General features: G+C 56.3%; 1 protein-coding gene and 1 long non-coding RNA gene across 2 annotated transcripts in view; both read right to left on the bottom strand.

Annotated features, from left to right (window-relative positions):
• Positions 1 to 3,170, bottom strand: part of SCN4A (sodium voltage-gated channel alpha subunit 4) — a 43,791-nt gene extending 40,621 nt beyond the window's left edge. The window contains exon 1 of the mRNA XM_045525814.1: positions 2,372 to 3,170. The gene's annotated coding sequence lies outside the window, so the exon portion shown is untranslated. The remainder of the gene's footprint in view (positions 1 to 2,371) is intronic.
• Positions 3,171 to 8,321: 5,151 nt separating this feature from the next.
• LOC123620524 lies at positions 8,322 to 9,403 on the bottom strand. Its single transcript, XR_006728895.1, has 2 exons — positions 8,845 to 9,403; positions 8,322 to 8,487 (listed from the first exon to the last, which is right to left on the bottom strand). It is a non-coding gene; the product is annotated as an uncharacterized LOC123620524 (long non-coding RNA).
• Between the last annotated feature and the right edge of the window lie 60 nt (positions 9,404 to 9,463).

The raw sequence follows: 9,463 nt of genomic DNA on the forward strand, positions 1-9,463 counted from the left end.
CCAGTCTAAACTGGACTATGACCTTCTAGCACCCATGGGGTGGGTGGGGCACCCGGTTTGATAAACCAGTTCAAAAACAGAGTGTGGTCCAGTGATTATCAGAGTTTTGCCCTTTCCTAAGAGGGGCACAGGGGCCCCTGCCACCGTTTGGCTCCCTGAGCCCCTCTCACTCCTCTGGCTGCCCCATCCCCCAGCAAGGGCTGTTGACTGAAAACTCAGGGAATAAAAATAGCTGTTGCTGATGCGGCAAAAGGGGGGGCCAGCCACTTGAGAGGCAGGGGCAGGGGTGGCGGAAGGCACTTGGGATCCCCCCTACAACAAGCACCTTCTGACGGAGCCATGGGGAGCCCTGGCCTGTCCCTGCCATTACAGGGCTGGGGACGCTGCAGGAGTCCCCAGAACAGCCTAGAGTCCCAGCACCTCCCCTAACCCTAAGGCTGCCGTGAGACCTGCTGTCCCTGGGTCCCAGGAGCTCACCCTGCCCCCACCCAGCCCTGCTCTAGGGTTAGCGTCCTCCCTAGGGAGCCAGGGCCTTGGCCCCTGGGACAGAGCCCCGGTCACTCACTCGCTGTGCACCCTGGGGAAGTGACGGGACACCTCTAAGCCTGAGGGTCAAGGAACTGACAATGTGTATCTCCTGTACAGTGGTCCTCGGCATCCATCCTCCCCCGTCCCCCGCCTCCCCCCACTTGCTCTCTAGGCCTTGGGGCCAGGCTTCCCACTCCTCCTCTCTGGTTCTGCCTCCTCCTGGGAGCCTCCTCTGAACTCTCCCTCCCCACAGCTGCCGGGCCCACCTCCACCATCCATGCTTTTTCTCTGTTCTGGGGGCCAGAGTTGCCCCCAAAGGCAGGGACCTTGTCAGAACCCCCCAACATCTGAGTAGGGGTCCCGTATCCTCAGTGTCTAACTCAGGCCTTCCCTGGGCCCAGCCCAGTGTTGTGGCAGAGGCCCTGGTGAAGGGATCCAGCTGAGCGGCCTTGACACTCAGGCCAACCTGGAGCTGGAGAGGTGACCCCTGAGTCCTGAGGGCCCACCCTGTGCAGGTTTCTAACCAGAACTGAAGAGGAGGGCCAGGCTGGGACAGGAGCCAACTAGGAAGGACCCTTAGTTACCTTCTCCAACTCCCCTAAAATCCAAGGGCAATCCCTTGAGCGATGCCTGGGGCGGAGGTGGAGGGCTGCTGGGGGTCGGGTGGCAGGGCCCCGGCTGTGCACACGTGGCCTGGGGGCAGCGCAGGCCCTCGAGCCGGCTCCCCTGTGCTCCAGTGCCCTGCCTGACGCCGTAGGTTGCCAAGGCCGTTGGTATGTCTGGGCCTCTACATTGTCCCGCATAGGTAATGTGGCCCCAAATGCCAGTGCAGTGACCACAGCTGTCCACACCACTGCCACACCGAGTGAGGCCGCCGGCCACGGGCCGGGGACTTGGGGATGACCCCAGAAGAATCTGGAGAGTCCTGGGAGAAGCAGCACCCCCTGCCTCCAAAACGCATCCCCCCAACTCCACTCAGACCCCTCCACTTTCTTCACCAGCCACAGCCAGCCCTCCTTCCCAGGGTGCCAGCAGGGAGGGAGGAGGGGTCTTCAGCCTGCCCTGTCCTGCCCCCCACCCCCACCCTCTGGCCCTGTGTCTCCTCATGAGTCGCCCAGAGTCCCCTTAGTGCGCTGGCCCCATCTTCTTCCCCTCCAGCTGGGCTTCCTGCCCTGTGCCCACGTCCCCCTCCCCTTCCCGGGGCTCTGCGCTCTTAGCTTCTCCAGGAAAAAAGCCCAGACCATGCTGGGTGGGCCAGGGAGGGGCGGGGACGGTGGGCAGAGCCTGAGATGTGTCCTCTGCTGGCATCTGGAAGATTCCTGTTCACAGCAGAGCAAAGGAGCCGCCGCCGCCGCCACCAGCCACCCTCCACCCCGGCCTCCTGCCGCTCTCCTCCCCCCACACCCCTGCTTCAGCCATGCAGACAGCCAAGCCGAGTCACTGTTGTGGCTGCCCGCTCTCCTCTCCTGAGAAACTGCAGCCCAGTCCCTGTTCCTTGTACCACCCCTTGCCCGTCCGGAGCAGAGCCTTAGCCACGGGGCCATTTGTGACCGGGGTGAGGAACCTTGCTGAGGGCAGGAACAGCCCACCAGGCAGGGGCAGAGAGAGCAGATGACCGACAGAGAGAGGCAAGTTTGGGGACAGAGAGGGTCAGGGCACAAGAAGATTCGGCAGGGGCAGCCGGGCAGAGTGGTGCCCGGGACGGCAAAGCCCCGTGTGGGCAGAAGGTCAGCAGTACCCAGAGCAAAGTGGTGACTTCCTCAGAGCCAGGCTGGGGTTGGGGCCAGGGTGGCCTGGTCCTCGGGGTACCCGCCCGGCGGGTGTGGAGGGGCGCAGTACTCACTATTGGACGGGAGCAGAGCAGTCGCTGACAAGCCCGGAGCGTCGTGCCCACCTCGGGCTGGGGCTGGAACTCTGGGGGACTTGGCCGGGGGGCCGGGCCGGCGGGGACAGCTGCTGCTGCTGATGTCACAGGGTCATGAGTGAAACCTGAGGACTGGGCCAATCTTCAGGTGGGAGCCTCGGCCACACTTCCTCGCCGGGTGTGCTCTGGGCTCAGCCTGGGCTCCGGGCCTCACTGCCCCGGCAGTGACAGACTGCGCCACCCTCGCCCATTGTCACACACACACACACACACACACACACTCTCACTGGGCACACGTATGAGCCCACATCAGCGGGTCCTCCCTCCACCTCAACAAACTTACACAGGCTCATTACCACACGCGAATCTCCTGTCACACTTACTCCCAGGAGCGCTCCTGTGGCACATGCGGACTCACTCACCAAGGTCACTCCGGTACACACTCACGTCCACCCTGCACAAATGCCGCGCTCCCACATGCCCAGCGCGGGACGTGAATCGCCCTTCACACAGCCACAGACATTCCCGCTGTGTGGCCCGTTCACACACGCCGCCAGCTCACACCTACACGCACCCACGCTCACACAGGCGCGCGCATATACATATAGGGCTCATATACGCACTCACGTGCACACTCATGCCCAGACGAATACAAATGCCACATACACGGACATGAGACTTCTACTGAGTGTGCATCTGCGTGTACACACAGCCACCGCCACAGTCATGCTCACACGTTTATGTATTTTCAGGCGTGTGACTTATATCGGTGCAGTGGTCTGCGCCCATACACACGCGCACGCTCACATGGACGCAGTGCCACCCATCATGGTCCCTAGACTTGTGTCAGGCGTATGCCAGTCTGTACCCCTACAGCCATGCCGCACATCACACACCCAGACACACACACACACACCCAGCTGTTTAGCTGGACCACACAGAAGTCTCGAGGGGCATTTATAACCCCTGCATCCCCACCCCACGGACTAGGCATCTGTCCCTGGAGCTTGGGGAGGGGAGAGGTGGGGCAGGGATGGGGTTGGCTCAGCCTCCTCCCCCGCCCCCCCACTCTGGGGCTGTGGTGACCCCTAGTGGCGCTGCTGCAAAATGCCCCATGGCTGATGGCAAGAGAACCCTGGGGGGAATCCTGTCCCCCAAGTGCCCCCAACCTCCCTAAACAGTCAGCCTTGGCAGTCCCCTGCCCATCTCTGCCACCGTCTTCCCTGGCAGCCCAGAGCTCCACTGCTGGGCAGGACAGAGCTGACCTGAGCTCAGGACAGAGTGGCCTTTGAGACAGGCACAGGGAGGCCTGGGGAGTGGTAGCCTTCCGCCCTGGCATGGGTCCAGTGGCCCCTGTGCCCCCTGGCAACTCTGGCCAGACTCTGTGGACACAGCCTCAGTCTCCACCCAGCCCCTCCTGGGGAGCCAGGCCTGGCTGTGCTTTGAGAAGTTCCTGCCAGGCCGCGACTTCCTTCATCTCAGCCCTGCTCTGGGTGGCCCTCGAGGACAGTCACTCACACCCTCAGGGCTGTTTTCCAAACCCAGGTGTGAGCGTTGCTGTTCTCTGTACAAGGATCCCCAACTTCAGATGGTTTGACTAGGGATTTTGACTTTGCAATGGGCTTACCCAGATGCAGCCTCTTTGTAAGTCAAGGAGCACCTGTGTGTGGTTCTTCATCCTGCTTTGCTTGCTGATCTTTGTGACAAACATCCCCACGTTGTTTTGTCACTGGTGTAATCCAAGCGCCAGCCTTCCCCATCTCTTCTTTGCAAGCGCCTGCTGCTTCTAGCATGCAGAGGGAAACCTAACATTTTTTCTCATGTTCTTTCCAAGTTGTCTCTCTGAAGCTGCTTCTTGGGGTCTCCTTTCATCACTCCCAGCCCTGCTGTGGCTCCAGTTTGCTTTGCTGCTGGTCACTGTCTGGAACTCCTGGTCACAGTCCCCTTGATTACTGGGTCACTTCTCCCTTTCCGTGGGCACAGGAGGAGAGGTGAAGGAGCCACTGTCATTTTCATTTATGGCTGTGCTCCTTGGTCTCTGCCTGGATCCTGCCCACCGCTCCATGGGGCACAACTTGTCTTAAGAGGGACTGGAGTAATTGGAGGGTATTAGCACAGCTGAGGGCAGGGCTGCTACATTCAGTTGCATAAGCTGTGCACTACACAATTCTGGGCACCAGTCGCATTTGAAGTCATTAGAGATTAGTATATTTAAGATGATAATTTTATGGCAGATGGTAGGGGAAGGGGCTAATTTTTCTAATTTGTACAATATGTCATTTGGATTAGGGATGGGGCTGATTGGAAAACAAAAGTTTTAAGTTAATTATGACTTTTTTCCGCAGCCCAAGGGGAATGAATGCTTCCCTCTCTTGGTTACAGTATTTCTTCTTTCTTTGGGGAACTGCTTCTCCCCTACCCCAAATATGTGATTCTGCAGAGCTGCTGATTATAGGATGGTCACCCCACCCCTGCCACAGGGATAGACATCACCCATACCTGGCCACTGCTCTTGGCCATAGTGGTTGGTCCAAAAGCTGGGCACATGACTCAAGCTGGGCCAATCAGAGTCCTTCCCTGGGATTTCTATGTACCAAGACAAAAAGAAAGACAATCTCTCGCGTCTTGGGAGTCTCTAAATTTGTCTGAAGCAACTGAAGTCAGTCTGAAGGTGCCTGTGATGTGTCTCCCACCTGTGGAGGAAGCCTGTCTTCCTTGTCTGTAGAAGGAGGGAACAAGAACATCAAACGGAGAAGGGGAGACGCAGGGGAGGGAAGGAAGGAAGCAGAGGGGGACCTGGAGACACCTTTGGGTCCCTGAGCCAGTGAAGCTGTTAGCTACCTCCATCACTGTCCCATCATGTGAGCCAAAAACCCACCCTTTCCCCTTAAGCTAGTTTAGATTGATTTTTGGCCACCTACAAACAAAAGAATTCTGAAAAATAGAACCACCTCTCAGAAAATCCCACCCCGTGGCTGGGCACAGTGGCTCACACCTGTAATCTCAGCTCTTTGGGAGGTTGATGGGAAGATTGCTTGAGACCAAGAGTTCGAGGTTACAGTGAGCTAAGATCATGCTACTGCTCTCCAGTCAACAGAGCAAGACCCTGTTTGGAAGGAAGGAAGGAAAGAAAGAAGGAATGAATGAAGAAAAAAAAAGAAAAAAGAAAATCGCACCCCCCAACCTACAGGAATTGGCCTTGTCATGGCCCAGTCCACCCCCACCCCCCAGTTTGAGCAGTCAATGTCTTCCCTGAGTGGTTTGGTCAAGGTGACTTCCTGGGAGCTTCAGCAGGAGGTTCCCTCGTGGTTGGTGGCACCCTGATTCCAGGGGGCTGGGAGGGAAGGGCTCTGGAACTCCATCCCACGGTGCAATTCCAGTGGAGTGGGACCTTGAAACCGGGGATCACGGGGCATCCCACCAGCGTGATCTACCTATCTGTACATCCCCAAAGTCCCACCAGGTGCCTGTTGGACAAAACCACACTCGCAGATCTCACAAGCATAACTGTAATTTATGGAAACAGTACAGTCAGAGCCTCTAAGCAGAAGAATGGAATTTCTTCACTATTGTATTTTCAAGGTTTCTTCTCTCTCACATATCCAGCCAGCCACATAATTGTGCAGAGCAATATTTAGTTCCTTTCTTTCAGCCTTCATTCTCTAGCTCCTTCCACTTTGTGCCGTTTAGGAAGTGAGCCCATTGTTGTATTGTCACTCTCTGAGTGGCATTTCCTCACCTGCACCAAAAATAAGCATTGAAATTTCCACTGGAATTCCTAGCAAGGGCCCTTTTCTCTCCATTTTCATCTCGGGAAGAGAGGAGGTAGTTCATTTTCCAGTTCCATGGTTTTTATTTTTATTTTTTAGGCACATGGAATTTGAAAGATCCATGGTTTTTATTGACTGCCCAATATTCTTTTGAGTGAATTGCCTTAATTTACTCAACCATTCTCTGTTACTGGATGCTGGGTAATGTTCAGTTTTGTTTTGTTTTGTTTTGTTTTTTGAGATGGAGTCTTGCTCTGTTGCCCAGGCTAGAGTGCCGTGGTATCAGCCTAGCTCACAGCAACCTCAAACTCCTGGGCTCAAGTGATCCTCCTGCCTCAGCCTCCCGAGTAGGTGGGACTACAGGCACGTGCCACCATGCCTGGCTAATTTTTTCCGTTTTTAGTAGAGGCAGGTTCTCGCTCTTGCTCAGGCTGGTCTCGAACTCCTGACCTCAAGAATGTTCAGTTTTTAACTCTTAAAAAAGTAACACTGTGGTGAACACATTTGAGTATTAATCTTTCCCATGCTTAGGTTATTCTCAGAAATAGACTTACCAAGGTAGTGGGGAGGACTTTCAGTATATGTTGTCTTGGGACACAAAAAGAAAACCCCAAAAGCAAAAAAATCCAAAGATGCAAAGGAAACAGGTGGAGTGTTCAACATGCCAAAGAAAATAATTGTAGGCAGGGCACATAGCCGGAAAGTCACTCCTGCTCTGTTGGACTGATGTGAGATCTTCTACAACAGCCCCGTCCTCTTCTGTGAATCTGCCAGCCTTCCTTTCTTCAAACAGCAACATGCTTCAGTTTCCGTTGACAAAGAGCCTGAATCGAACACCAGAATCCAGACAATTTGTACCCCAGCCTTGTTTTCCAAAATATAAGCTTCATGTTTATCACCTCTTCCTGCCTGTTTCCCACAGCCACCTCCAGCCTGTCCCCGAGCTTCCTTTAGAGGGATGAGGGTGGTGGCCTTCCTGCCTCCAGCTTTGCCTCAGCTAAATCCCTTGACCATGATACACCCGCACTCATTTTCTTCAACGTCTATTTCCGTATTTCACTTCCCGGAACACAAATGTATCATGGAGCTACTAAAGTCACTTTTTCTAGGAGTTTTCAGCAGCATGGTGGCAGGCGTGGAGCCAGCAGGAGGCTGGTGTCTTTGTTGGGATTCCCCCCAAAGCAGACCCTGAGACAAGGATGGGGCAGCTGTAGTTTCTTTGGAAGGAGATCACAAGAAGCATGGCGAGGGAGTGGAGAAGGGGCAGGGAAAGCAGAAAAGCTGGTAAAGCGTGCATTTGTGGGCAGGCCTCCCTGGGGACAGTCGGGACGCAGGCCCACAGCAGCACTGAGAGTCTCCCCGGAAGACACGTCACAGCTGTCCCACTGAGGCCAGGAAGCTCGGAGCTTAGCTATCAGCTCCCATCCCTTATGGCTTTAGGGCTGCTCCTGGGCCTTCTTCTGGCCTGTCTCATTGTGTCCAGAAAATGTCCTCAGGTGGAGGGACAGAGGGTGAGTGCAGGAACCCTCTGCAGAAGCCCCCAGGGGAGACTGGGGGGTATGGGGCAGCTCCGACAGCTTCTCTGCAGCTAGATACTGTATATACATACGATTTTTAAAACAAAAATAAGATCTTACTGTGTCTACTGATATTTTCTGCTCAACTCTCTTGGACATCTCTCCATCTGAATAGAGATATTCTGTCCCCAAATGGTCCGTGGTTGAATAGTATTCCACTGGGAGGGTACATCTCCATCAGACACTTGTTATTTCTACTTCTGGTTGACATAAACAAAGACGTGGGGAATGAGATGGATCTTCCTAAGGCACAGCTGTGCACATCACCCCTTACTTCTCTCCTGCTCGAAACCCGCCAATACTTCTCCTTTACCTACAAGGTGAAGCCTAAATTCCACAGCTTGGCATTGGCGTCTGGCCTGTACCTGCCTGGGCTACTGGGACCTCTGCTCTCTGCCCTGCTCCTCCTCCACGGCCAGACGGTTTGACCCACGGGATCGTCTCAGGTCCTGTCCATTCCCGCATCTGGGCCTTTGCTGGGGCGGGGTCCCCAGCCTGGATGGCATCCTCCCTCCCACGATGCTTGGCTTCCATTAAGTGGCCGAGTTCTCTCTTTTTCATTGTCCCCGGGGCAGTCTTGTATTTTTGCTCTCTTTTCACGGGTACGTTTTCACTTCCCAACAATGCTGGAGCCAGAGCCCAGACCACTCTGTGTCTCCAGTGTTCAGATGGCACCTTGCACACACAGGCACTTTCTTGGTCAAGGTTTGTTTGTTGGTGGCGAGCACGATGTTGGTTTTCTGTCTACCTGGAATGAGGGTGGAGAGGGAGAGATGTACCTCTGTGCTCTACTCACTGGGGCCCTTGCTGATGGCAACTGAAGCAATGAGACCCAGGGGACAGGAGCGCTGCCCACAGCCCCTCCCCCACAGACAGGGGCTGAGTTGGGAGGAGGCGGTGGGAGCGAGTGGTCTTCCTGGTTCTGGACCCCAGGACCGCCAGGAAGGGGCTGAACCCTAGAGGAGGCTGGGGGAAGGGCAGCTCGGGGGTGCTAATCCCAGCTTCCTGTCTGGATTTGCCTCGACCGCTGCTCTGGGCCTATCTTAGGACGGTCACAGCTGCCGAAACACATCTCCCCCTTCACCTGTTCGCGAGCGACACAGACCTCACCAACTTCCTGTCAGAAGAATGCTCGCTGTGGTAACTTTTCCAGTAACGGGGGACAGTCCTGAGGACGAGGGGGCCGAACTCCCCACAGTCTTCCACCTCCGAGGGGCAGTGGCTCACCTCGGCCAGCAATCAGGGAGCGAAGCCCGCGGGGAGAGACCGGAGCCCGCCAGGTGTTTCCGGCCAGAGCCCGGCCTCTTCCGCGGAGCCGGCGGGCGCTGCCTTCCCCGGTCGGCTCCAGAAACCGCCCCGCCCTCTGCCCGCGGACGCCCCGAGTGACAGGGAGCAGATCCTCTGCCCTCCTCGGTCGCCCGCCCCTGCCCCCAAGCCCGCTCCTACAGGATTCTCTATTTCTTCTGAACTCATCGGCTGAGTCAGTCCGGCTGTGGGACTCGGAAACGAGCTTCCTCAGCCACTCACTTATTCACTCGACAAACGTGCCGTCTCCCCGCCAGGCCCAGTACTGGGGATGAGCAAGGGTGGGAGGGACAGGGGCATAAGGCCCGGTGACCTGCTGGAGCACCGGCGCAGGGGGGTTGGAGTGGACATCCAGAGAGGGGGGGCCCCGTGGGGGTGGGGAGGGCGCCTCAGGAGGCGGGGGTGGGGGTGGGAGTGGA

The sequence above is a fragment of the Lemur catta genome, chromosome 15 (genome assembly GCF_020740605.2).
Source record: "Lemur catta isolate mLemCat1 chromosome 15, mLemCat1.pri, whole genome shotgun sequence".
In the NCBI taxonomy this organism is placed as follows: Eukaryota; Metazoa; Chordata; class Mammalia; order Primates; family Lemuridae; genus Lemur; species Lemur catta.